The sequence below is a fragment of the Chelonia mydas genome, chromosome 9, assembly GCF_015237465.2.
Source record: "Chelonia mydas isolate rCheMyd1 chromosome 9, rCheMyd1.pri.v2, whole genome shotgun sequence".
NCBI classification, from domain to species: Eukaryota; Metazoa; Chordata; order Testudines; family Cheloniidae; genus Chelonia; species Chelonia mydas.
The window spans coordinates 30,414,791-30,441,446 of NC_057855.1; the positions used below are offsets into that span (position 1 = coordinate 30,414,791).

At 40.0% G+C, this 26,656-nt stretch overlaps 1 long non-coding RNA gene across 1 annotated transcript in view; it reads right to left on the reverse strand.

The window, feature by feature from the left end:
• The window catches only part of LOC122461761, a 67,791-nt gene that overhangs the window by 23,806 nt on the left and 17,329 nt on the right, over positions 1 to 26,656 (reverse strand). The window contains exon 2 of the long non-coding RNA XR_006283924.1: positions 25,993 to 26,044. This is a non-coding gene — a long non-coding RNA (uncharacterized LOC122461761). The remainder of the gene's footprint in view (positions 1 to 25,992; positions 26,045 to 26,656) is intronic.

Here is a 26,656-nt window from a genome sequence, read left to right on the forward strand (position 1 = left end):
AATACAATATTTTATGGGAGGAAGGAAAAGGCAAGAGAAAGTACAAAAATACTTTGTAATTTCATTTGTAGTTTTAGACAGGCTCCTTTTTGGAGCAGATGAAAACAACCCCACAGAAAACAGAGCTGTGACACAGTGTATAATTAGCTCTTGCTGAGAGCATAACAATAACATTGCCTCTGCATTCCCAGGGCACAGCCAGTATCGCTTATTAACAGAAGAGAGATTTGTTACTATAAGCAGCAGCATCCCCTCTTCATAAATTCACAGGTAATCTTTTGTTGTTGTGGTTGCAGCATCTATGCCTGTGCAAGCTTTATGTTGCTTATAAAAATAGTTTTTATTAGTCTATCCTCAGTGAAGGTCAAGGAAAAGATAAGATTGGAGACTGAAGTCTTTTAAATGAAGACAGTATACATCACAAAATGTTACAATACAAATGTCTGTGGTAGAAACCTTGACCTGGCTTTGGGGGTTTAGAAATAATTCACTCTATATGCTAGACTTTACCGAAGCCTTTTCTGACCCAGACCATAAAGCCATTTATTCCAGTAAATTGAGATGCTTTCCTTGTATGGACTATTTTCCACAAGAGACTACACTGCGACCAAACTTATCTTATGTAAGAATCCAGGGGAAGAGTTGACAGGCTGTGAAAGGGAAAGGCTTTATCCATTGCAACTTGCCTGTGCAGTTGTCTAACTACAAGTTGCAGATTACAAGGGCAGAAAAAGGGAATTCTAGTCAAATGCAATGAAATGTGTTGATTGTCTGAAATAGGGTTTGGTTTGTTCTTTGGGGGTTTTTTGAGCATTCTACAAAAAAAGGAATAAAATGCTGTTTGTCTTTAAGAATGTTACCTACATGTCAAATGGTCTCCAAGGAACAGTCACTTAATATACCCAGTAAATTTATTTTTGGTGGGGGTCGGGGGAGAGAGTCAGGCTCAAAATTACCCCCAGTGTGTTAATATATGAAAAACAGCAGAAAAGAGTGTTGATTGATTGCTGTGAATTTCTGGCAGCTGTAGCTTTTGAAGCATGAAATACATTAGCATTGTCTCCTAATGTCTTTGATAATTGTTCTGAGTTGATGCCTGTCTTCTGAACTAGGCCTATTATTTATTCACAAAGAAGTTAGTGGCTGTAAGAATTAAACATGTAGTAAATAGAATGACCTCTATTTCTTCAGGAAAATGACATTTCTACAAAGGACAACAGAAGAAATAACTTACACAGTTAGTAATTGATACAGGTCTAATTTAATCTGCATTGTCCAAATACCTTTGCCCTTTACAGCTTAACTATAACAAGCTCCTGGTTGAATTTATTGCATCATTAGCCATCCAGTGTAACGGTCTTTTTGGTGTTAGAAAGTCCGACAGTGAAATATCGACACTGTTTAAAGGAATGTTTCTGTGATATGGTGTCTGGTTTGTAAGGCACAATGGATCACTTTCTTAAGTCGCTGTCTGGAAAGGACCTTAAAATAATAATAATTAACTTCACACAGATGCTCAAATGCCACACTTAGGAATGTACGTAGCACACCTCAAACATAACTGATCAAAGGAAGGTAGCAAAGTATGTTTATTCCACGTAATAGAGGGGAGAAAAAGAATGTTGATAAGGAACGATTCGTAAGACAACGCACCTGTCCAAATGATAAAGAAAGGACTCCGGCATTCAGAGCTTTATCATCTGCTACTATTTTTATTGCCATTGTGCCTAGAACCAGAGTCATAGAACAGGACACATTGTGCTAAGTGCTGTACAAACACATAACAAAATGGGCCCTGCGCCAAGGAGCTTACAGTCCAAGCATAAGACAAAAGGCAACAGATGGTAAGAGACAAACAGGACAAACAAACAGGGGTGTAAAAGTGAACAATGAGACAATGATAGGCGGGGGTCTTAGCGCACTTGCAGTAAAAGTCATTTTTTGTAGGCATCATGGCAATGGAGTTTTGAGGAGGGATCTGAGGGATGAGGTATCTTTGTAGATGTTTAAGAGTGTGGGACAACTCTGGAGAAAGCACAAATTTTGTTTGAAGATTTAACAAGTGGGCAGTGGAGGCTGGCATCATTGTCCGATTGCAGGTGAGCAGACAGCTCAAGAGCAAGACAGCTTGGCAGTATGGAAACAGACTATGAAGGACCTTGAAAGTGAATACAAGCAGCTTATGGCAGATGTCAGAGAAGGGGTAGTCAGTGGAGGGATTCAAAGAGAATAAGGATGACAGGGTCAAAGCAATGGTCTAGGGAAAGGATTTTAGCAGCAGCATTCTGAATGAATGAAGGAGGCAAGATTGTATTTGTCAAGGCCAGAGAGAAGGATGTTGCAGTAAATCAAGACACAGGATGAGGAGAGCTTGGATGAGAGTTTTAGTTGTGTGCATAGATAGGAAAGGACATATCTTAGAGCTGCTACGCTGAAAGAATCAGCAAGATTTAGATATAGCCTGGATGTGAGGACTTGTTATTTATGAAGAATTCTACAAAAGCACTCAAACAAAATGGAGAAGCTAGAACAGGTTTATAGGATTTCAAGAAAGGCACAGCTGGCAATAAAAAGCAAGAGCAGATACCACTGCTCCTTTTATGGTACGAGTAATAGAAGGTGGCTGAAGGCCTAATGGCAACAAGCACATCAACAGTCGATGTAGTAAGTGGCAGAATTAGCTGCAGTGACATTAACTACTCTCCCTTGATTTTGATTCAGTCTGTGCAAAGAAACCCTCCTCCTAAGAGTAATACTATAGGAGTTGATGAGCCAGGCTTTTCTCCCACTATGACGTGGAATATACATTAGCATCAGAAAGATCACACACAGAGTATCCACTGGAGAAGTAGAAATAACAAGCAGTGAATCCCCTAAATAGGCAGAAGCTATCTTCCACATGATTTTGAATTGGCCTTAGCCCGTGTTATTGTTGGTTTGTAAGTCTAATGGTATGTCTTCACTGCACAGTTGACCTAGGCTCTAACCTTCCTTCTGTCCACAAAGAACTGACCTGAGCATGAACTAGCAGGCCTGGCTGGGGCACTAGGCTAAAGATTGAGTACTGCTTTCACTCAGGCTGGTACCCTACCCACTGTACAGTCAGAATAAATCACTCAAGTGCTTATAGTTCTGCAATGCCTTCCCACAATTCCCTCTGTGAGCCCAAACAGACGAGTTCTCTCACAAATCACTAGGGAAGAATCATAGACCAACGCAATTTATTGTAGCACTAACAACCACTGTGCAAGACTCAACAGGTTTCAAATCCAGGCCCACAGAGCTGCCAGGCATCAGACCTCTCCATACCTTCACCCAGTGGCAGTTGTAAGCAGCTCACACTCCACTATCAATGACCCTCTGTTGACAGACAACAAGAAGTCCAGCCTCAAGGCCTCTGATTGGATCCCCACCATATATAAACCTAAGGGGCATTCCAAAACGTGTCTTGGCAAGAGTGTGGATCTCCTGTAGCTGCCATAACCATTCCTGCTAATACTCCAGGCTTTGACCTCTGCTTAATTTGGACATTGAGTCCAATTTCAGGAGTGGGTCAGGAGGCAGACTCTGATCCTTGGTATCGACCCCAGCCTCGAACTCGACTATGAACTTCTCTGCTACTCTCAGCTTTGGGTTTTACCCTGCTCCCAACCGGACACATGGGATGTGCCCCTAGAAGTCCTAGCAAGACACATGGATGAGTGCAGCCACCAGTGAGGAAAAATTGGCTTTACAGAGTGTCTGCTCACACCTAGGCTCAGTTAAACCCAGGTACCGATCACCCCAGTTAATGACAAAGATATACCTTAGTAGAGGATGCATTGCTGATGCAGGGACACGTAACAGGCAGTTTTGAAATAATGATGCAGATGTTCCTGCAACCACACTGGAAAGTAAAACTTTCAGAGACGGAGCAGGCCTTTTCTAATAGTTGTCTAATAGTTTAAAATTAAGGATTGTTAAGGGACAATGCCAGGGGAAGTAACCTTAATGGCTCCAGCCCATGCTTCTTGGGGGATCACTGAAATCAATTAACAGGGTAGATCAGGCGGAGGACTGCTCTGCACTGGGAACTTACAGTAGCATAGCTAAGTCTTTCAGCAGTGTGAAAAATCCACACCCCTGAAAGACGGATATACCAACCTAACTCCCAACATATAGACAGTACTAGGAAGAATTCTTCTGTTAACTTAGCTACCATCTCTTGGCGGAGTGAATTACCTATGCCAATGGGAGAACTCCTCCATCAGCATAGGTAGTGCCCACTAAAGCACTACAGCAGTGCAGCTGCACCGCTGTAGCATTTTATGGGTAGCCATAACCTGAGAGAACCAGATTGAGAGTCACGCAGCCACAGCCGGAATCTAGGCTATGCTAGGAGAATGTAAATTGTGGCAGTTGCGTTCCTATAATTTAAGGCAAAATTATAGCTTAGGTTGTAGTCAAACATAAGAAATATGGGCATAAGCGGTTTTAAAAACCCTTTTTTCCCCTCTAGTGCTTTGTTCCAACTACTAAATGAAACACATTGTTTTAAGCAGACTATTGGTCAATCTCTCACAGGTTGCATGTTCCCAAGGGGAGGAAATGCAAGTGCCCCAAATTCATTTGGATCTGCAGGATGATAAACTATTGGTATACAGGACAGCACTCCTGGGTCCCAATCTACAAGTGGAAGAATCATGCGAGAGCTAACAGCAAGAAGCTGAACTCCTACAGGGGTGCACTTGGAGAAATCAGAAAGACCACAAAGTTAGATGCAAGTTATCTATGATTTGCCAAACAGACACTGGGCTAGATTTTGAACCCTCTGCTCATACTACTAAGCAGCTACTCACATGAGTAGTGCCCCTGGAGTCAGTCGGACTGTGTCTCTGTCAATACCTGCTCATTAATGAAAAGTAGGGTTTTCAAAAAAATCAATCCCATAGTAATTTGTCTTTGCCACAGACACCACCATCTTTCCACGCTGAGAGCAAGGCCGGCATTCAGAGCCCTGCACCTGCTCCTTTTGAAGTCACGGGGGCCAAATCTTGGTCCCCACTTTGTCTATTTTTCACTGGTCCCAGTACAAAGAAGCCATCAAGTTGATGAACCTAGCTAAGAGTTGCCCTGGAATAAGGGAGTCCTTGGGTGCTGTTGTAGCAGCTCCTGTCCCATTACCGCCCCCAGCATAGAGGGCAAGATTAGGAAAAAAGGGGCATTGTCAGAGTACCATTACATTCCAGAGATCCTCAGCTGCTTGAACAGTCCTCACAGACAACTGGCATCTGGTGGGATTTAGAGCAGGCCTGGTGCTGCCTCAAGTTGCACCAGGTAGAAGTGGCTTTCAGCTACCTTTACACAGAGCCCTTCTGAGCTGTGCCAGGTGCAAGAAAGTCAGCCCCAAAGATGTGGCCCATGGGAGATTTGTCATTGATTTCAATGGAGCAGGTCAGAGCCCTAGTCTCCTGTTCTCTCACATACAGAAAAATTAAGCAATTTTCCTTAAGTGCACTTATGCAACCACCCTAAACATTAAGCTTTGTTCATTTAGTAGAAGAATAGATACTGAAAAGAAAAAAGCATCCAGTATCTGTAAGCAGGACATGGTTGGAGTTGCATGGCCGTTGCTGATGCAAAGGCAATGAGCAAAGAGCTACAATACCTTATGATAGTGCAGCAAATGATTCTGGAGAGAACTAAAATAACTGAAACAGACATTCAGGGAAAAATAAAAGCATGTAGAGACTCCTCTCCCCCCCCCCCCCCCCCCCGGCTCCTTTTTTAAATTAACAGTGGGGCCTGGAGAGCTGTAACGTACACTGGAATTCACCAATCTCCATTAGTTCATTTATCTTTGGGTGGGGTTGTTTTTTCTCCTCCCTGCCCCTTTGTTCCTACTGGGCTTAAATTTACCCTTTAACTTACTTTCTTATCTATGATTGTTTATTTTTTATAAAATTAAGATTATGAGGCAAAATATCAAATGGATTTAATCAACTGTTACACTTTATCTGCTGCATGTCACAGGTTTGACAGTTGCAAGAAATATCAAGACTAACACTGGTTAAAAAAAAATCTACTTAAGACTTTATTATATAAAATATAAACACAAAGCTTTTCCAGATAAAGGATCCAATACTTCAAAGCCAAATGGGATTTTGTATGAGCAAGGACAGCATCAGCCTAAAAGTATTATTTAAGAATATTTTCCTTAATCCAGAAAGTAATGTTCTCTTATTCAATAAGATACAGAAAAGAATAAGAGTGCACAATGAAATTTAACAGATATGTTTAGTAGCAGGGGCTTGATTCTGATCACATTTACTCTGGTTTAACATCAGTGTAACTCCATTGACTTCAGTGGATTTACTCTGGAGTGCAAGCATGATCAGAATCAGGCCCTGTGGCAATCGTAGAACAAGTGTGCAATAAAACTCTACCAAAGACACTGTACTGCACTTTACATCACTAACTGAAAACTAATTATAACTCTCGGTTCCTAATAGCCTAACAGGCTTATTATCCCAAATCACTTTAAAATGACAAAATAAAACCAAAACACTGGTCTTCTCCTGCCTTTATCTGCATTTAACAGCATTACACACAGATTCAGTAAAATATACTTACAAGTGTTGTGACCAGTTATAAAATGTTGACAATACAGAGTGTTTATGTACTGTAGTGTAGTAAAATTGTCCCCCTGTTAACTCTAAATCAGTCTCTGAATAGGTATTGGTGGTTTTTCAGCTATAGTGGAGCTCAAAAGAAAATGTCATCTGTGATGTCTGTAGCAGCATTTCTGCAATGACGAATGTCGTGGCTGAATTGACACATTCTATTAAGGTATAAACTTACCTGATTTGGTATAACTGAATTCTCGAGACAGATCATATTTTTGTAAGATAGTCTTTTTGGTTTTTTTAAAATGAACAAATCAAGAATTGTAAACTTCAGTTTGATTAATACACAGTGTCATCTACACACAGCAGCCATATCAGCTCATGCTGTTATCTCATCAGATCTCATAAAACAAAGCAGTGCCAGGACTTGTTAGTATGTGGTAGAGAGACATAGAAATACCTGCCTGCTGCAGGATTTGGCCTTGTTGATTTAGCAGGTGTATTCCTCTGAGTCAGTACTAAACGAATGCCACAGTAGGTTGCGTGGGATCACAATACTGTGAGAGATGCCACCTTTTGGATGAAGAATTGACCACTTGTGTTGTTGAAAAATCCCACAATGCTTTTAGCAGGACAGGCATTATCTAGAACTGTGAGATACACAAGAGTTCAGGTTTGCAAGGGTTCATGCACATCTACTTTTTTCAGTTTTGATTCATGGGTATGTGTCTTTCCTTTGCTCGCTTTGAACAAATCAAAGATTTCAAAGACAAACAAAACCATCAAGTTTCACTTAGGCTTGCTCTACACTACAAAGTCTTACTGGCAGAGTTACGTTGGCTAGTAGTATGAAAAAAAACCACACCCCCTAGTGACACAGTTGTGCTTGCAAAAACCATGTTAGTATAGTCACATCTATCCAGAAGAGAGGTTTTTTTCCCCCCAGCATAAGAGAGTCACTGGGGGAAGTGGTGTAGCGATGCCAGAACTCCTTTTGCTGACATATGCCGTGTCTCCATTAGGGGGCTTTGCTGCCACGACTATAACAGCATAACTATATCTGTAGAGGTTACTAATGGGCTGTGCTTTTAACTACCCCATGTAGACCTTGCTGGAGTACTCTAAAATGGACCTGTTTCCTGTGGACTACATGAATGTAAATTAGGTATCTTTTAGAGTGCAAAACACACCCCTCTATGGCACTTTGAAACTAAGGGCTTGTCTGCACAGCACCAGCACACTGCAGTCATGATCTTAAAAGTCCATAAATGAGCACAGGTTCACAAACCTTACCACAGCTTTTGGCAAGCAAGGGTTAGACTCTGCCTCGCTCTAGATTTTATCCATGTTTCCTGGTCATATTTCAATCTAGTAATTATATTCCACCTACTTAAATATACTCTACAATGGCAATTAAACCAAATATTCCTTCCATTCTGCCTTGAACTGCTCTTTAGTGTTGTATGTGGTTTGATATCCGCCACATTCCTTCCCAGCGAGGCAGAATTTAAGTAATGGGTTAAGCAATCCTGTACTATATATAACTACAGTGGAACCTCATTCAGTTACAAATACCACAGGAATGGAGGTTGTTTGTAACTGAACAAAATGTTATGGTTGTTCTTTCAAAAGGTTACAACTGAACGTTGACTTAATACAGCTTTGAAACTTTAATATGCAGAAAAAAAAGCTTCTTTTAACCATCTTAGTTTAAAATGAAAGTGCAAAAACAATTTCCTTACTTTTTAAAAAAGGATTGACCTTTCCCTTTTTTTTTTAGTAGTTTATGTTTAACAGTGCTGTATGTGTTTTGAATTTTTTCGTCTCTGCTGCCACCTGAGTACTTCCAGTTCCACATGAGGTGTGTGGTTGACTGAGCAGTCTGTAACTCTGATGTTCTAATGTATAGGCCCTGATCCTACAATCCCATTAGAGAAGGCTAACTGCTGTACCAAGCCCCATTAACTTTTAAGGACTCCAGTCGTGCAAGGTCTTGCCTGCACAGTCCCAATCAGCCACATAGTATATAAAATATGCTGAGCTCTTGGGTATTTATAAAAAGAAAAGGAGCACTTGTGGCACCTTAGAGACTAACCAATTTATTTGAGCATAAGCTTTCGTGAGCAACAGCTCACTTCATCGGATGCATCCGAAAGCTTATGCTCAAATAAATTGGTTAGTCTCTAAGGTGCCACAAGTCCTCCTTTTCTTTTTGCGAATACAGACTAACACGGCTGTTACTCTGAAACCTGGGTATTTATAAATATTGCTCATGAACAAATGAATTAGTTTTCAAAAGAACAAATCTCCTCCAAATCTCTTGCAACAATTTGGTTATGGGACTCATAGTTCCTGAAACTTAGGACAAATACTTCATTTCCTTATTGCTGTGACCTAAACAGACAAAGTCCACATTTAAGTCTTATGAAATCTGTTTAATAGCATATGTATACTCTACCTTGTAGAAGCAATGAGATACTCTACTACATCTCAACTAATGCGAGAGCATTACCGATAAGGAGGCGGCTCATCAGAAAAGAAATTTCTGATGATCAAATGAAATTTTTTATATTATGTATTATGTTGAACAAACAAATATGGGGCTACTTTTAGATGAGCATACAAAGAATTGCCTCCAAAGTTAAGGTTTGTACCTGTGAGATTGTTTTAGTCAACAGAAATTGTTCATTGCCCATTTAGAATTTAAGAAATTAGTCCTTTCGATGCTTTAATACTTTTCTCTGTTAGTTTCCAGTCTTAGCAGTCTCCTCCTCTCTTTTTAATGAGAAAACAATATCTTTCCACTCTCTCCGCTAAATACTTCAGGTCCCTAAGGTTAGAGGGGATTTTAAGCCGTATATTCTCATTGTTGTATACAGTGTGTTGTCTCTCTAATACCCTGGAACTGATGTGGTTACAAGGTGGGTGAGGCAATATCTCTCTCACTCACTCACCAACAAAAGTTGGACCAATAAAAGATATCACCTCACCCACCTGGTGTCTATATATTCCCAAGCATTTTTCTAGTCTCCTGTGCTCTAATAAGCTTCCTTTTCTGTAAGGTTCATAGGGTTCAGTAATGGAGAAAGTGTTACTGTGTGTTAATGGTACCAGCTGCCAACAATCTTTCATTTAAAGTGATGGTTAAGAATTTCAAAAGTATAAGCTGCTTTTTCCAGAGATCTGCTATTGATCTTTGGGTCACCAGTTCATACCTGGCCCAGGCTAATAGGTGGCCAAAAGTTACTACCTCCACCAGTAATGAGGAATGCATGCAGACAGGCATCTACCCCAATAGAATCACCCACCCAACTGGCACTAATTAAAACCCATGTTAACAAGTCACAACAGATCGATTAGAGGCCCAATTTCTTTTTTTGCTCTTGTGGGTAATTAATCCACATCGGAGTTGAGGTGAATTGGCAAGAGAGTATAGAGAAGCCCATGTTGCTATATTGTACCTGTTCTGTGGGTAAACAGATTATTTTCTCTTCCAAACCTTTTAAATCAGTCACTTTTCAAAAGTACTAAAAGTCATTAAAAGTAAAATATGATACTATATTTTATTTATGGTATGCATCATCTACTCATATACTAGGGCTGTCAAGCAATTAAAAAAATTAATTATTAATCACACTGTTAAAGAATAATAGAATACCATCTATTTAAATATTTTGGATGTTTTCTACATTTTCAAATATATTGATTTCAGTTACCACACCAAATACAAAGTATACAATGTTCCCTTTTTATTATTTTTGATTAAATATTTGCACAGTAAAAAACAAAAGAAATAGTATTTTTCAATTCACTTAATACGAATAATGTAGTGCAATCTCTTTATCATGAAAGTTGAACTTATAGATGTAGAATTATGTACAAAAATATAACTGCACTCAAATAAAACACTGTAAAACTTTAGAGCCTACAAGTCCACTCAGTCCTACTTCTTGGTCAGCCAATCACTCAGGCAAACAAGGTTGGTTACAATTTGCAGGAGATAATGCTGCCCAATTCTTGTTTACAATGTCACCTAAAAGTGACAACAAGTGTTTGCATGGCACTGTTGTAGCCATCATTGAAAGATATTTATGTGCCAGATATGCTAAACATTCGTATGCCCCTTCACGCTTCAGCCACCATTTCAGAGGACATGCTTCTATGCTGCTGAGGCTCGTTAAAAAAATACGTTAATTAAATTTGTGACTTAACTCCTTGGGGGAGAATTGTATGTCTCCTGCTCTGTTTTACCCACATTCTGCCATATATATCATGTAATAGCAATCTCGGATGATGACCCAGCATATGTTGTTCGTTTTAAGAATACTTTAACTGCAGATTTGACAAAACGCAAAGAAGGTATTAATGTGAGATTTCTAAAGGTAACTACAGCACTCGACCCAAGATTTAGGAAAGTGCAGTGCCTTCCAAAATCCGAGAGGGATGAAGTGTGGAGCATGTTTTCAGAGGTCTTAAAAGAGCAACACTCTGATGCGTAAATTACAGTACTGAACCACCAAAAAAGAAAATCAACCTTGTGTTGGTGGCATCTGATTCAGATGATGAAAATGAATGTGTGTTAGTCCACACTGCTTTGGCTCATCATTGAGCAGAACCCATCATCGGCATGGATGCATAAGAAAAAAAAAATCTACATTTGTAAGATGCACTTTCACAATAGAGAGATGAGATACACTACAGTACTTGTATAAGGTGAATTGAAAAATACTATTTCTTTATCATTTTCACAATGGAAATATTTGTAATAAAAATATAGTGATCACTGTACACTTTGTATTCTGTGTTGTAATTGAAATCAATATTTGAAAATGTAGAAAAACATCCAAAAATATAATAAATTTCAATTGGTATTCTATTGTTTAACAATGTGATTAAAAGTGTGATTAATTTTTTTGAGTTAATCATGTGAGTTAATTGCGATTAATCGACTGCCCTGTCATACACATGACCAAACTGTAATACAGCAAAAAGCTATGTTTATATATTTTTTTTGCATTTGCTAAAAATCTCACTGTGCCACAAACAGAAGAGAATCAACCTCATTTGTAGGGCTAGCTGAACAAAATATGGCTATTGTGGGTTGGGCGGATCTCTCTGACCAGAAATTCCATCCTGGGCATGAAAAGTCTTCCCAACAGAAGTTTATATTATACTTGGTTTCTGCAAAAAGCTTCAGTTTCAACACAGTGGCATTTTCCCAACTAAAAATGTTTTGTTGAAAAATTTCCAACCAGCTCTACTTATTTGCACTTGAAGTGTGAAATAGTTCCTAAAACAGATGGGATTGCTAATGAAAGCCAAGAATGCTGACACTGGAAGCCCAAAAGCAAGGTTACACCAGATAACAGGGTAAAACGATACATATGGAACCTCATTCTCATCCTGTGAGAGCCAGTTTTACACTGACGTTTGACTTCAGTAGACTTACTCCTGATTTATATTGATGTGACAGAAGAATTAGACCCATAGACCCTAGCCCACTAAGAACTCTGAATGTTGAAACAAAGGGCTTACCTCTGTCTCCATTTAAGTCGATGGAAATTCTGGCATCAACTTTAATGGGCTCTAAAAATCTTAGACTAAATCTGATTCTAACAGGCAGATAGTTTCTGTAGGCAGCAGGCAGGCAATTCTGTCCTTCCTCAAGTTCCATCATAATCACAGCCACAATGGAAACTAGCTGCAGGCTGTCTTTTGGCCAACAAAGTATACAGTGCACTATGGTCTGGCATAGATGAAAGAATTCACAGGCCATTCTGGAGACTATTCTGATTTCCACTTCAGCACAAGAACAACAATATCCTGAGATGCCAAAATGATAAAAACCTTCCTCGACTACTTGTGTCTCCTAATTACCTCACATCAGCCCATGGTCAGTCTATATAGCTGGCCTCTAGGGATAAGAACCCCGCCCCCCCCCCCCCAAATATGAATGTAAAATATAAGGGCAATGGGGGAAGACTATGCAGTGCTATTAGCTTCATCCAGGCATTATGTATATGGGAAACAATTTCATTATCTCATGGGTTCTTTTATAGGGATTTGTCAACACCAAACATGAATGCAAGAATGCATTAGTATGGCCATTGGCAACCATCTTAAACCTTCTTTCTGCAGAACTGCGAGATCCTTGTCATTAGCCTCTTACCCCTACAGGTTTGTCAGCAACATCTTATCAGGCACAGATTTGATGGTAACACAGTAATTAGGAATTTGCTTCCCTAAGATCACCACCTAGCTATGATTAAAGGACATTTAAGTTGATATCTTAAAGGATACAGTCTCTTCTTGCATCACAAGAAGCAGCAAGAAGACCGTATTCTCTGAGCTGAGGACAGACTTCGTTAAGTAAGGAAAAATTACGTGCGTGATATTTCAGTAAAATCATTTACTTTATGAAACACACACAGGCTAATAAAATACAAAATCTGTAACAGTATAAATGAAAAATCTCTCTTAATTTTTCAGAATACAAACAAACTACTGTCAAAGAACTAAGCAGAAATGTTTGAATTGCTTTTATTTATTTTTACCCCTCAGGAGCACTTTCACTTTTTATTTCCAGCAAAGCAAGATTCATATGGCCTTTAGCAGAGTACAGTGCGGCCAGCAGCTCCTGCCACATCACTGAAAATAAGGCCAGCTGACATCACCAATGACTTTCAAGCCGTTAAAATAAAATGCCTCCATTAAATATTAATGTCAATACACAAAGTGGCATTAAAATGGAAAAGGTTATGTTGCAATCCAATTTTGGAATTTTCTATTGATTTTAAAACATTTTAAACTATTAGGGTCCTGTCCTCCTACCCCTAACCCCACACATGTATTGAAAAAACACAGTAGTTAAAACAAAAAGAAAAGGAGTACTTGTGGCACCTTAGAGACTAACCAATTTATTTGAGCATGAGCTTTCGAAAGCTCATGCTCAAATAAATTGGTTAGTCTCTAAGGTGCCACAAGTACTCCTTTTCTTTTTGAGAATACAGACTAACACGGCTGTTACTCTGAAACCAGTAGTTAAAACAGTTTGTCAAATGCAGCAAGAGACTGCAGACATAAAAATAAAAATACCAAAAATCAGTGGCATCTCTTCTTTGGTTTACTTGCAAGACAGCATGGGTGAATAGATGTGCCACAAGCATGCTAGAGAGAACTACGTTTAATGTAGAAAGGATAAATCATGATTAAAACAAGCCTGCAGTTCTATAAATAATTAGAGTGATCTGTAGGGGGGACTGTTTAGTGACTGGCATTCTTATGTGTAACCCTGTAAAGCTAACTAGCAAGCTTTACTTCTACATTTTATTAATTAATTGATATCTGTTATCTGAATGTACATACTGGTGTATAACCCATTAGTACTTCCTCCTGGGATGTGCTAACTGAATGTGGAACATTATTTTGCCTTTAGCATGAATGCAGACAGTCATGTTGTTTATACCTAAGGTTAACCACAAGCAGCTTTTTTTAAAAATACATAACTGTCCTTGCACATAACTTTGCGAGGACTGGGGATATTTTATGTAGAGCTGGTTGAAAAAGCTGACAAAACTTTTCCTGATGAAAAATGTCATTTGTTTAGATGAAGAGTTTCATGGAAGCATACAAGTTTCAACAAAAATTCCATCCGGAAAGTCTCTCAGATCCAGGAGAAAATTTCTGGTCAAAATAAGAGACACACCAAGACCCATCCCAGAATAGCCAATAGCTCAGTGATCAAGACACTTGCCTCAGATGTGGAAACCCAGGTTCAAGTTCCTGCTTTACCTAATTTCCCTCTTTACCCATAAGATTCCTACAGGAAAAAGCTGGTTCAGTCTCTCTCCTGTGGGCCTCAGGAGAGCAAGAAGGTACAGAAGAGTTCTGGGAGGCCATTCCATAACTCCAGGTACTCTAGGGCAGTGCTATTCAAAGTGGTGGTCCGCGGACCGGTGCCGGTCTGTGAGCCATTGGCTGCCCATCTGCGCACACATTGGGGAAAAAAATTGCTGGTCCCTCACATCAAATAGCTTGAGAAGCACTGCTTTAAGGTATGCCAGGATTGTCAGCACTTTAAGGCAAGAACAAACATTTGATTGTATCTGACAGTGCGTAGCACAGCTGAGTCTTGGTCTGTGACTGGGGTCCCGTGATGCAACCACAATACAATACTAATTTTATTGCTCATTATTGTTTGTGTCCTGCAAGTGGCTCCAGGCATACAGTTCTTTACATGAAGCTCTTAACACAAGCGCTATGGTCTCCCTTAATCCTCCAATAGTCTGGAAACCATACAAGGCAGTAGGAGCAGAAGACATCCCCTCTGTACACCAACTCTAGAACTGTTGCTCAGGATTGAGAAGCGGTAGACTGAACCCACACTCTAGAAAACTACGAAGATCTATGGATGGTGGGCATCTCTTGCCCCTCCCCTTCAAAGGACTGGAAGAGCCACTGCCTCTTCAAGATGTGACATCAATTTGAATACCTTGAGAAAGGCTGCAGGACCCTTTCCCAATATTAGGGTAGGCCCAGTCTTGTAAGACATTTAATGGGAAAAAGGGGTCCCAGTTTTGAGGTGTACTGAGCAAAACAGAGTGGGAGGTAAGAGGTTCTACACCCCCTTCACGTGAACTAGCATCAGTTACTCTGGTGCCCTGACCTGTGAACCGAAACTTGTACATAGCTCTATTCACGTGCAACTGAGATCCACATTAAGACTTTGGAAAGACAATGATCCCCTGACTAAGGAGAAATGGTTTGGACTCCTGTCCTACATGGCTTTCTATGAGAACATTTAATTTAGACTTAGGAATTTCCATAGAGAATTCTTTGAGGACATTTGGGGGCTTTTTATAGATTATGGACCAAATTGAGACATGACGTATAAAGCCGGTGTTGCTCGTTTGAAAAGCTTCTAATTTATTACCAACTTGTACTTGGGCATGTTTGGACTAAGCCTTTCCTATTGTAGGATTTTACTTGGACTTTCCATTGTTTGTGAGGGAGTAACTTCTCCTAAATAAATGGATATCTAGCATCTAAAAAGGAGTGGGGAGGTAAAGGCTTAGGTTGAGATTTTCATTTTAGTTTGAATGTGGTTTATTTTTTTTTTTGGACTGTTTTAAGATAATAGTTAAAAATGAATATTAAAATAAAATTAGGTATGCAAATGTTTGTTTATATTGAAAACAAAATTATGCAGGCAAAAAGAGTGCTTGGATTTTTGGCCCCCGTTTTAAACCGCACACTGAAATATCTTTAACATTACCACCAGACAAAGCAATTGCATTACCAAGCTTTGTCATAAGTATTGATGACTGAGAAATCTCTTCTCTCTCATTTTCATTTGGATGAGCTTCATCAGTCACATTGTGGGTCCTTCATTTTTGATGTGTACTCATAAATTATGGACTGTTGTGCAGCTCAGACCTTCAGCTCTCACTGCACCTGTAACCTTTACAGTCAAAAGATTAGACTGAAGGCTCAATCTTCACTATAGTAATTGCAAGTCAGAGTAGTAAGACCAAGGCATAGAGTGCTACAAATAATTCACAACGCGCAAATTGTGATGTGCTCTATTTGGTTACTGTACTAAAAAAAACACCTAGTAATTAATGCAAAGTTAATTAATGCAATAGCTGTTAAATAACCCCCTGCCCTCCATGGGACTAGGTCTTCAAAGGACTCAAGGGCTTTCCACTGGAGACAGGGGTCCTTTCATGCTGGTTCAGGGGATCTGCCTGCTCAGTCACATCCCACCTCAGTCACTAATATGACTGAAGCAATCTTGACTGTATGCCCTGAGGCCATGATCACATCTCCTTAGCCCTTTCAGCTGCCCTTGCTTCTCCTTGGTTCCACCTATTTCACCAGAAGACTCAGAAATTGCAGCATCCTTCTTCCCACACCCTGAACCGCTGCCTACCCTCAGATGGCTGCCCCTCTTGAGATCACTCCATGACCACAAATTACTGCTGGATTTCTTGACCCAGGTGCCTTCAAGTTATTTTCCCCTACTCTTCTAGGCCTAGAACAACCTCTCATTAGTCTTTATTAAATGCCTTGGATGCAACTGTCATCTGATTAGCTTAAATGACTATCAACCTGTGTAATTATCCCCAAATAGGAACCCACATTGGGAACAGAAAGTTTTTTCAGTAACCAAATCATGAGAAATATAGGGAGGGTGGGATTTTCAAACTGTCTAAGCAAATTAGTGGGCCCCTAGCTGCCACGGATGATGAATGGCAGTTAGAAATCAAAATTCACGAGCATTAAGTGAAAATATTTTGCAAGCCTAAAGAAGACTATGCCACTAGCCTTGTTTATGCCTAGCTATTGCCTCCTTCTTTCAGAGTTCAGGGTGTTTATCCTAGGACTTTCATTACTAATGACAATAAGTCTGTGAAATGCTAGAGAAACTAATACTGTCTCTGAAGATTGCTTTGCTTTACCAGAAAATAAAGGTGTATTTTCTTCATTAGCCTGCTGTATATCTGTACTTCACTTTCCCCATCTGTGAAATGGGGGAAACGAGACTGAGTTTAGGGCTCTGTGTCTGTCACAGAAGTCACGGATTCTGTGACTTTCCACGCCCTCCATGACTTCTGCAGTGGCCGGTGCGGCTGACCCCAGGGCCGCCCAAGCAGCTGGCCCCAGGCACAGCCAGCCACACTGGTGCTGCTGGAGCGGCCCGGGGGCAAGCCTGGAGACCCTGCCTGAGGCACCACCAGTGCAGCTGGCCCCGGGGACCACCTGAGTAATGGTCCCAGGGGCGGCGGGAGCAGCTGCTGCTCTGTGGCCCCCGCAGCTCATGCTGCTGGACCCCCAGCCCCTCCCTCCCATTGCTGCTGCCCCCACTCCCAACCCCAACTAAGATTTAGTCAGGGGTATATAGTACAAGTCATGGACAGGTCACAGGCTGTGAATTTTTGTTTATGACCCGTGACCTGTTCATGACTTTTACAAAAAATATCTGTGACTAAATTGTAGCCTTATCTAGGAGAAGATTGAAAGGGATACGGTATGAAGATCAAAAGACAGACGTAAGTAATAAGGTACAAAAGAGAGCAGTGACATGTCTCCTACATTCAAAGAAGGATGTTGAAATATTTAATGGTGCATTTTACTTCCTTTTACCTAATTAAAAGTTGGCAGCAGGCTCCAGCCACAAATCCCATTCAACAGCAAACATGGTACACTCAAGCAGTGTCCCTTGTAAGACACAAAGTTTTCGGCGCTCTGGGGCAAAATCTGAAATTCAGAACCCCACCACAGGTGCAAAAACACTGAAGGAAGGCTCATGAGACGAGCCTGCCCTGCACTCAGCCCACAGCAGCAGCTCCTGATCCATGCGGCTGGGCCCGGCTACCCGGCATTGCCACCTGGCACATAGGGTCACAGTGCCATTTAGAGGGGCAGCCAGGCCAAAATTGTGTGTCACTGCAACCCTGTGTGCCGATCACACCAACACTCTGTTTGGGGACCCTCACATACATGGGGCCGAGGAAAGTCTGCCCCTTTTCCCTCTCTCTGGGTGGCCCTGAATGCTTATATTTATGCAAGTCATATCAGAGAGCACTGTGAGGAGATAATTGATTAAACGTAAGTCATTGGCTTGACTGCCTATTATAAGCAGGGCTGGTAGCACTGCCTGTTAAGAAAGACTTCCCATGCTAAGATGCTGTTTTCAGTTGATTATAAAAATTTTGCTGAATTTTAACCATTTGGACTGAAATTCTAGGTATCTGCCTTAAACCAAATATTTTTGGAATATTGATCACTCACAGTTACAACCAAAGTCAATAGGTGCTGTGCTTTGATCCAAAAGTGCAACATAATGCTAAGAACTCTGAAAATACTCCGGTCCCGGCCCTGTGTTTTCCTGCTGTACCAGAGAATATCCATCCTCTCCTTCTACCTTTTGGAATTTCTCAAATTCAGGTTGTTGGACTTTTTTAAAACCCTACTCTTTCAAAATATAGCTCTTGAAGAACAATAGTGCATAGTTTAGTTTCTTGCTTCAGGGAAGATACTTTTCTAGCATTGGTACTAAAAGATCCTTTTAATAGTACTTATAGTGGAATGAGAGACTTGTCGTATTTCTACATGTAAAAGTGTATCTAGTTGTAGGTATGTATTATTCAACACCAGCAATAGTGCTCATTAGAACTTATTCTTAGTTTCTTCAGGTTTCTCAGAACATCTGCTTCTTGTGGTAACTGTTTTCATACTTCTATAAACCAGACTTCTCTAGTGATACTCCTTTAGTTGAACCAACGAGACATGAGTTAGTTATTTTTATAGCTTTGAGAAACAAAATTTGACTGCAACAAAATTCCTTAGTGCATTTTTTTAGATATATTGTTTTAAACGTCTGAAAGACATTGCACTTGATTGGGTTCTTTTAATCCCATATTTACAGTAATTGGCCTATTTCTAAAAGAGCTCAAAAAGGTTTCATAGCTACTTGTATTTTTTCCATCTTTATAACATCCCATAATCTTATCATACTGCAATTCAAAGCTATAGGTCAGAAGTTGAACACAATGTGCAAAGCAGAAGGGTACAGCAACTACAATGTAGAATTATTGAAAAATTTATGGAAGTTTTTTATGCTTGATGATGAGTCCATTCAAAAAGCAGCTAGTAGCACCATGACAATGCATTTATATTTTAAAACTTTAAAATGTTAGTGATGTGGCATTAAAAGAACTTTGCATAAACCATACAGCCAAGACCAGAAAAACAGGTTTCCACAGAATCCATATAAAGGGAATTAGCAAAAGGACAACCTGTGCAATTTCCCTTGGATATCATGATTCTGCAGATTAGCAAGTCCACCAGACTTTTAGGGACTTAAGACTGGAAGGTAGATTCTAAATTCTCAGTTACATTGTGTTGGTCCTATTGCGTTGGTCCTATTGCTCGACTAAAACATCTTATGATGTTTCTGGTGTACATGCAGTGGCGGATTAGCCACTGGGACCCATGCCCAGGGGCCCTGGCCAACTGGGGGCCCTTAGAAAAATGGGCACTCCTGTGCCTCCACCTGGCCCGGTCCCCCAGTGCCCCTGCTGGGCAGCAGGGTCAGGGCGCATGCTGGACCACAGGGACTGCAGGCGGGGCAAGCCCCCCTGTAGCCCAACCCCACGCCCTGGAAGGAGCACCGGGCAGTGGGGCGACTGCAGGCAGAAGGCTTGGGGAGGCCCCCACCTCCCCGCACTTGCTCTGGCCCAAGGTCCCACAAAATCGTAATCCACCTCTGTGTACATGCTTCCAGAAACTACATCAATGTCTTGTTTCTGAAAGCAGATCTTCACATAAGGCTTCCTCGGCCCACATGAGCCTACTGACCTCTGCTTAGACTTAAGAATTCACCCACGTGGATTAGCTTCCAGGAATGGGGCCTTAATGTTATTTTTTTTTTCCATGAGTATTTGAACTTATGAGTCTAAAACTCAATCAATGCAAACACTTAACTGGTAGACCTCAATTGCTCAAAGGGTCACAGAAAGAATACTAAAGGTGCAAACTCCATTGAGGCAAATTCATTAAAAATGTAAACAAACAGTACAAGTATTGTTCTGTGAGTTTGCTTAGTGTGATGTGAGACACTGGCTATAATGGAGGACTGGTGTCAGAGACTGAAAGAGTCTGCTTCCTATTTTTAACTACCTTAGCAATCAAAATAAATTAAATGGTGAATAATTAAATAGACTTCTTAATTATTCACCATTACCATTTTCCTTCTGGTCGTTAAACCAGCATTACTGCACTTTGGAAATTAGTCTACAGTGAACTTCCACATAAACATGGTCACTAACGAGGTCACAATTTAGCAATATGCTGCCACTAGCAGAATTAAAAAGACCAGTTTAAAAATTTATTTCAGACTACACCTCCCAGGGTTATGATAAGAAATGCAAGTTACACTTTCAACATTTTGGGTCCAATTCCGTGAGGTCCTCTGAAATGAACTGGAGATGATGATGCACAAAACCTTGCTGATTTGGGCCTTCAGTTCAGATTGCTAAACTGAGCAAAACAAGCAGTGGTTTCATCTAAGTGATATTTTGATATAAATCTCCTTTTAACTAGCTCAATAACTGGTTTTAAGTAGGCCAGTGGCATAACCATAATAGTCAGCATCCCCTCCATACTGCAGTCATGTTCTCTGTCAATCAGTGCAGTAAGCACTCATTTACCTTGGTAGGTATATGGTATGGTAAATATGCTGTGCCAGAAAGCTAGGTTTGCACAACAGAGAAATCTGGGGTGAAATCCTGGTCCTATTGAAGTTAATGGCAAAACTCCCATTGACGTCAGTAAAAGAGGATTTCTTAATATTTATATCCTTCTCTCAGGCCTTGATTCAGCAAAGGCTGTGCATAATATCCATGGGATTCAGTGCAATTTAAGCACATGCCTAACAATGCTTTACTGAATCAGGAGCTCAGAAAGCATATACGATATATTAAACATAATTAAAAACCAACTTTTACCAAAAGCTACCATACCATGGGCATGAGATACTGCTGTGTTTTCTTACTCTATGAATAGAAACATAAAAGTGTGGTATTTGCGGTAACTGATGAATAGAGTGTTTTTAAATGTTGATGCTCAACCACTGCTTCTCCCAATAGTCCCAGTCTCAACAGTCCTGGCCTTGTGTCTGGGGTTTTCTGGCTACTTCTCCCATCTGCTCCCCCTACCCTGCGTTCCAGCCCAGGGACCCTGGTGGTAAGTGCTCAAAGTCTGACTGATTAGACCACTTGCTACTTCCTACAATGCATCCATCTTCTCCTCCCAGGGCTCATTCTCATCAGGAATCTTCCCTGAGGCCCAGCCCTAGTCTCAGCCTTCAAGGTAACAAGAAAATGAATTAATTTAACAGAAATAAAGAGAAGCTCCAGCTTCTTGGTCCTACTCAGAGATCCTCCAGTTGCCTATCTGATTCCTCTGTATTCACAGGCAACCCCAGGTAACAGGCTCTCTACCACACTCCTCTCTAGGAGCTGAGAAGGAGAGGTCTGTCCACCTCTTGTCTGGTGCTTTTTAAACTGAGCTTCTCCCTTTTAAAGGCTCCTCCTCCAAGACTGGCATGGTCTGCAGGTGCAGCAGGCAGGACTGCCTGAGCCCACAGCTGCTGCTCTTGTCTCCTGGTGTGGCATGTGTACACTCCCACAGTGCCTTTTCTCTAAAATTCAACAAGAGAAGTCATTTCCCCGCAATAAAAAGATTAATTGTACAATAGAAAAAAAAACTAACCTGGGAAACCCTGACGGCAATATTACAGGACTAAAGATGTGAGCTATGGTAAATGATTAATACTTATTCATTTGATCTGGGATCATGCCACTCATATTATCAGCTCATTTTTATCATAAGATTGTAATGCTAAACTAAGCACCACATTTTCAGAGAAAGAGAACCCTAATGACCCACTTGAGAAATGACAACTCTTACACCTGATTAAATGTCAAAGAACTAGATCTTTCAATGAAAACCACACAAGCTAATTAAACGTATTGGGTTTCTTGACAGAAAGAATCAGAGTATCCATTATGCAATCCTTCTATGTGGCTTTTGCTGATCGCTACTTATAAAAAGTGTCCATGGTGGTAAGAGATTAAATCAGTCAGCCTAGTGTTAGAGACACTTACTAGCCTCTCAAAGGGCACTCGAGTCCCTTTAAATACCCCCTACAATGCTCACTTCCTTTACTAATGATAAATGCTCAGTCTTCTCCCATGTCATGCCACTTCACTACCCTCATTAACTTTCATCCTCTCTATGGTTCTGATTTCAGAGTACCAGCTGTGTTAGTCTGTATCTGCAAAAAGACAAGGAGTACTTGTGGCACCTTAGAGACTAACAAATTTATTTGAGCATCCGATGAAGTGAGCTGTAGCTCACAAAAGCTTATGCTCAAATAAATTTGCTAGTCTCTAAGGTGCCACAAGTACTCCTTTTCTTTTTATGGTTTTGTGTATCTCAGAAGCTACTTGAAGAAGAATGCCTTCAAAAAGGATAAAGCCTTTCATTCAGATCTGTAATATTGAAATCCATTGCATAGTGTGCCCTAGTGTCCCATGCATAACTTGCATCACCATCAGCTGGAGCTCTGAATGTGGAATGCACATGCATTAGAACATGTATGAGAGAAATTAACTACAGACTGAAGGGATATTTTCTCTGGAAGTAGAAATGGAATTTGCAGTGGACATATAAATATATCAAGTATTGTATTTCCAAGGCACTCATCATACCGTCTGTGTTTTCATGGACACAGGATTGTTATCCCATGACTCTCAGTGACACTTCTTCCTGCTTGTAAAGAGTCTACCTATGCTAGGTGGCATATGCTCACATGAGTAGTCCCATTAAACTCAACAAGACTTCTTCCAGAGTAAGTAGTCAGAGTGACCACAGGTGGTACAATAAGGCTGTTAGATGTCTTCTTCCTTTTTTTGAGAGTCTTTCACATTATTTAAGTGGCTCAGGTATGCTTTTCAATGGATCTGTTTCTGTACCACTTGGCTTTTTAAGATCACAGCATAGTGCGTTCTTATGACAAGCACAGAAGAGCAAGAACAGTGAGGAAAGTTTTGGAGAAGACATCGGAGCACCTCCTTCAACAGGTTATCCATCACTGGGAAACGGGTTTAACTGTTCAAGACTGTTTTAAATGCAGTGTTAGGAAACAAACAAAACAATCTCTAACAGTAGAAAACATCTGATTGAATAGTTAATGTGCTCAACACTTTGACAGTTCAAATCCCTTTTAAGTATTTAAACTTTAAATTTTCCCACCAGGCTGCTTTAAGCTGATTTAATAGGAAGAGTGGGTCAAGATACAGCACCAATCAAACTGATATTCAGCTTAACTAAAAGACTGTATTCCCTCATCTCTCTAACAGAAGACATGTCACATTTCATGGGTGTTCAAAGGCCATTCCTTGGTCTCTATACCATATTAGTATTATGTAATAATGACTAAGACATAGCACTAAATTAGGTCATTCATCTTATGAAGAGAACTCTCAATTGCCAATTACAATCCAGTTTACAACATCCACATGAGACATGCTTGGGATTATACAATAGCATCAAAACACTTAACTACACTATATACACACACACAACCACAGTGAAATGTCACCATTTCTTGGGTGGAGAACAGAACAAAATTGGTATGATACACCACAAGCAGCACTGGTAGACCACTGACAGACACTGGAACATGCCTTGATATCTTTAGTGTCCACAAACAGTAGTTGGAGACTCAGACGTAGAATTGGTCAAAAAATTTCCTGAATTTTGAGTTTGATGACATTTTTAGTTAAAATTGTGATTTTTCAGGTTCTTTGCATTTTTCAATTGAAATATTTAAAGTGTTGACAGTCCATCAAAAAAGTACAAATTTAAGAAACAAACACGTGAATTAAACCCTACCATAGCTGACATCTCTTGATACTGGAATATATTATGTGCACTGAAGATGTGGGCAAGGAAGCATCATACCATATCTGAATATTTCCCCACCCACTTGTCTTGAAGAGAAAATCTTGAAAACAAGTAGGTGGGAGAGGGGGCATGCCAGTATCATTTCTTCTGTCACATGTTGAGATTCCATGCAACCTCACCCTCAGGTCACAAATTTTCACTCTGCTTCACTTCTCACTTTTACAGGCCAAAGTTCTCATTCAGAAGAGTCTAGTTTAGAGAAATTTTCCAAAAATTGCAGCTGGAATTAAGGGAGCATACAGCAGGATGCTCAGCTTGGGCCAGCCAGCGTGGAGGTCAATCATGAGAGGAGTCAGAATGAAAGTGGCCACTAGGGCTGGGACAAGCTAACAATGGATGCTGGTGTCTCAGCACGATCATTCTGCCTAGTCCTCTGCCTCATAGAATCCAGGTCCTTTCATCAACCCTGCATTGGGGAAGTTCTCAGATATTTCTGCTCTGCCCCCATCATGTTGCACAGGTATACTAGCTTTTCAAGTTGCCTGACTTGCTGGTTATATGATTTGTACTGCTACATGCTGAAGATGTTCTTGTATTGTATTTTTGAGTTATGACAAGGCCACCAAGAGTATATGGATGGGGATTCATATTTAGCATTTGTGTAAGTCTAAATGATATAGTAAGCCACACATGTAAATCAGACTCACTGAAATGGCATGTAGCTGTTGAAACAATAATATTGTTTTGATTGTTCAAATGGTGTTAAATATCAAGGCAAAATGAATAGCAGTTTACATTCTCTAACATTTGGGTACCGAAAACGGCATTGTTCAGCAAATGGCCCACATTCCAATTAGGACCAGCTCTGGGTTGTTTGCTGCCCCAAGCTCCGACAGCGCAACTGAGAAAAAAAAAAAGGGGGGGGGGGAGGTAGCTGACTTGTGCTGTCCTACATGGGGCAGCACATGACAGAAATATGAAGTCCATTTGAAAACCTTAGTTTTCAGATAAAATAACAACTCTTATGGCCTGAATATTTTCAGATCTTACACCAAGCCAAATGGATTCTATTTTCTTTAAAGCACAGAGTCCACAATTCACTAAGCAGGACTGGTAGGAAGAGGAAATTGCAGGCCAAGGACACAGCATGCTAATAATACATCATCCTTGGCACATTAAATCTGATGTACAGTGAAAACTGGTTTTATGAAAACACCTTTTACTTGTATTCAGGGCAGAAGATTTACATTTACATGTATCATAATAAAATGTTTGTCTACTTCTACGTGACATACTAACTAAAGTCAAATTGTTAAGTTACAAACTCTAGAAATAAACCATGCTTTAAGTCATATGGAAAACTCATAAAAGCATCTAAAAGTATTTCATCAAAAGAATTTGATATGGATGTTCATATGTACTCCACTACTTTATTAGACTGTAATTAGCTTTTTCACAAAGAACTTACAGTATCTGTTAAATAACATAAGCATGCAAGTGTTTGTGTGTTTAATGTGCAAATAATTAGCCTTTAAACCTGGTACAAGATTATTAAAAAAACTGTCACTTTTGTCAATATTTGGAAGAATTGGAGGATAACATTGCTTGACACTAAAGTTATTGCAGCTCAGATGTTATGGAGAAGCTTGTGCTGAAGTTCAAAGAAGAACAATAAAGCAGTGATCATTCAGTTTACAAAAGATTAAAAAAGCAAAGAGGAAGCTGTTTGTGGCTTGATCCAAAGCTCGCTAAAGTCAATACAAATGTATTGATTATAAACATTTTCTCTTTACAGCTCTCCAATTCCCCAGTGACTATCACTCACTAATTGTTTCATAATTTGAAGCTTGCTAACTTTATCGGGAGAATTTACACTTGGCAGTGATTCTCTGAATGAGGCGATTTAGCTTACCTAGGTTTTCTGTTTATGCCATCAGCCCAATGACAGGCAGAGGATAACCAACCTCAAAGAAATGAAGCATGGAAAAATCTCATTTTTACTGGATGCCTTTTAAGGTATATCAAAAGTACATGTTTACAATATGCACTGTAGGAAAATAAAAAAAATCACACCTGTATTAAAATGTATAATATATATTATATCTACATACACAGAACAGTATCTTGGTATTAAAACATCACTTACAATACATAAGTAGGTTACAGAGTAGCAGCCGTGTTAGTCTGTATCCGCAAAAAGAAAAGGAGTACTTGTGGCATCTTAGAGACTAACAAATTTATTTGAGCATAAGCTTTCGTGAGCTACAGCTCACTTCATCGGATGCATACAGTGGAAAATACAGTGGGGAGATTTTATATACACAGAGAACATGAAACAATGGGTGTTACCATACAGTACATAAGTACTATTGTGGTTCTTAGTCATAAAGGATCAATGCCTTCCCTATTTCCAATAGCATTCTGCAGTTTCTAACATATCTGATGCGACATTAGAAAAAAAGTAGTAAACCTAGACAGAAAAGACTTATCTGCACTGTAATAAATAATCTGAATCTGCCTCTCTGTGAACCATTCTGACCCAATATTGTTAGCTACAATCGTGTGGAATTATTAGG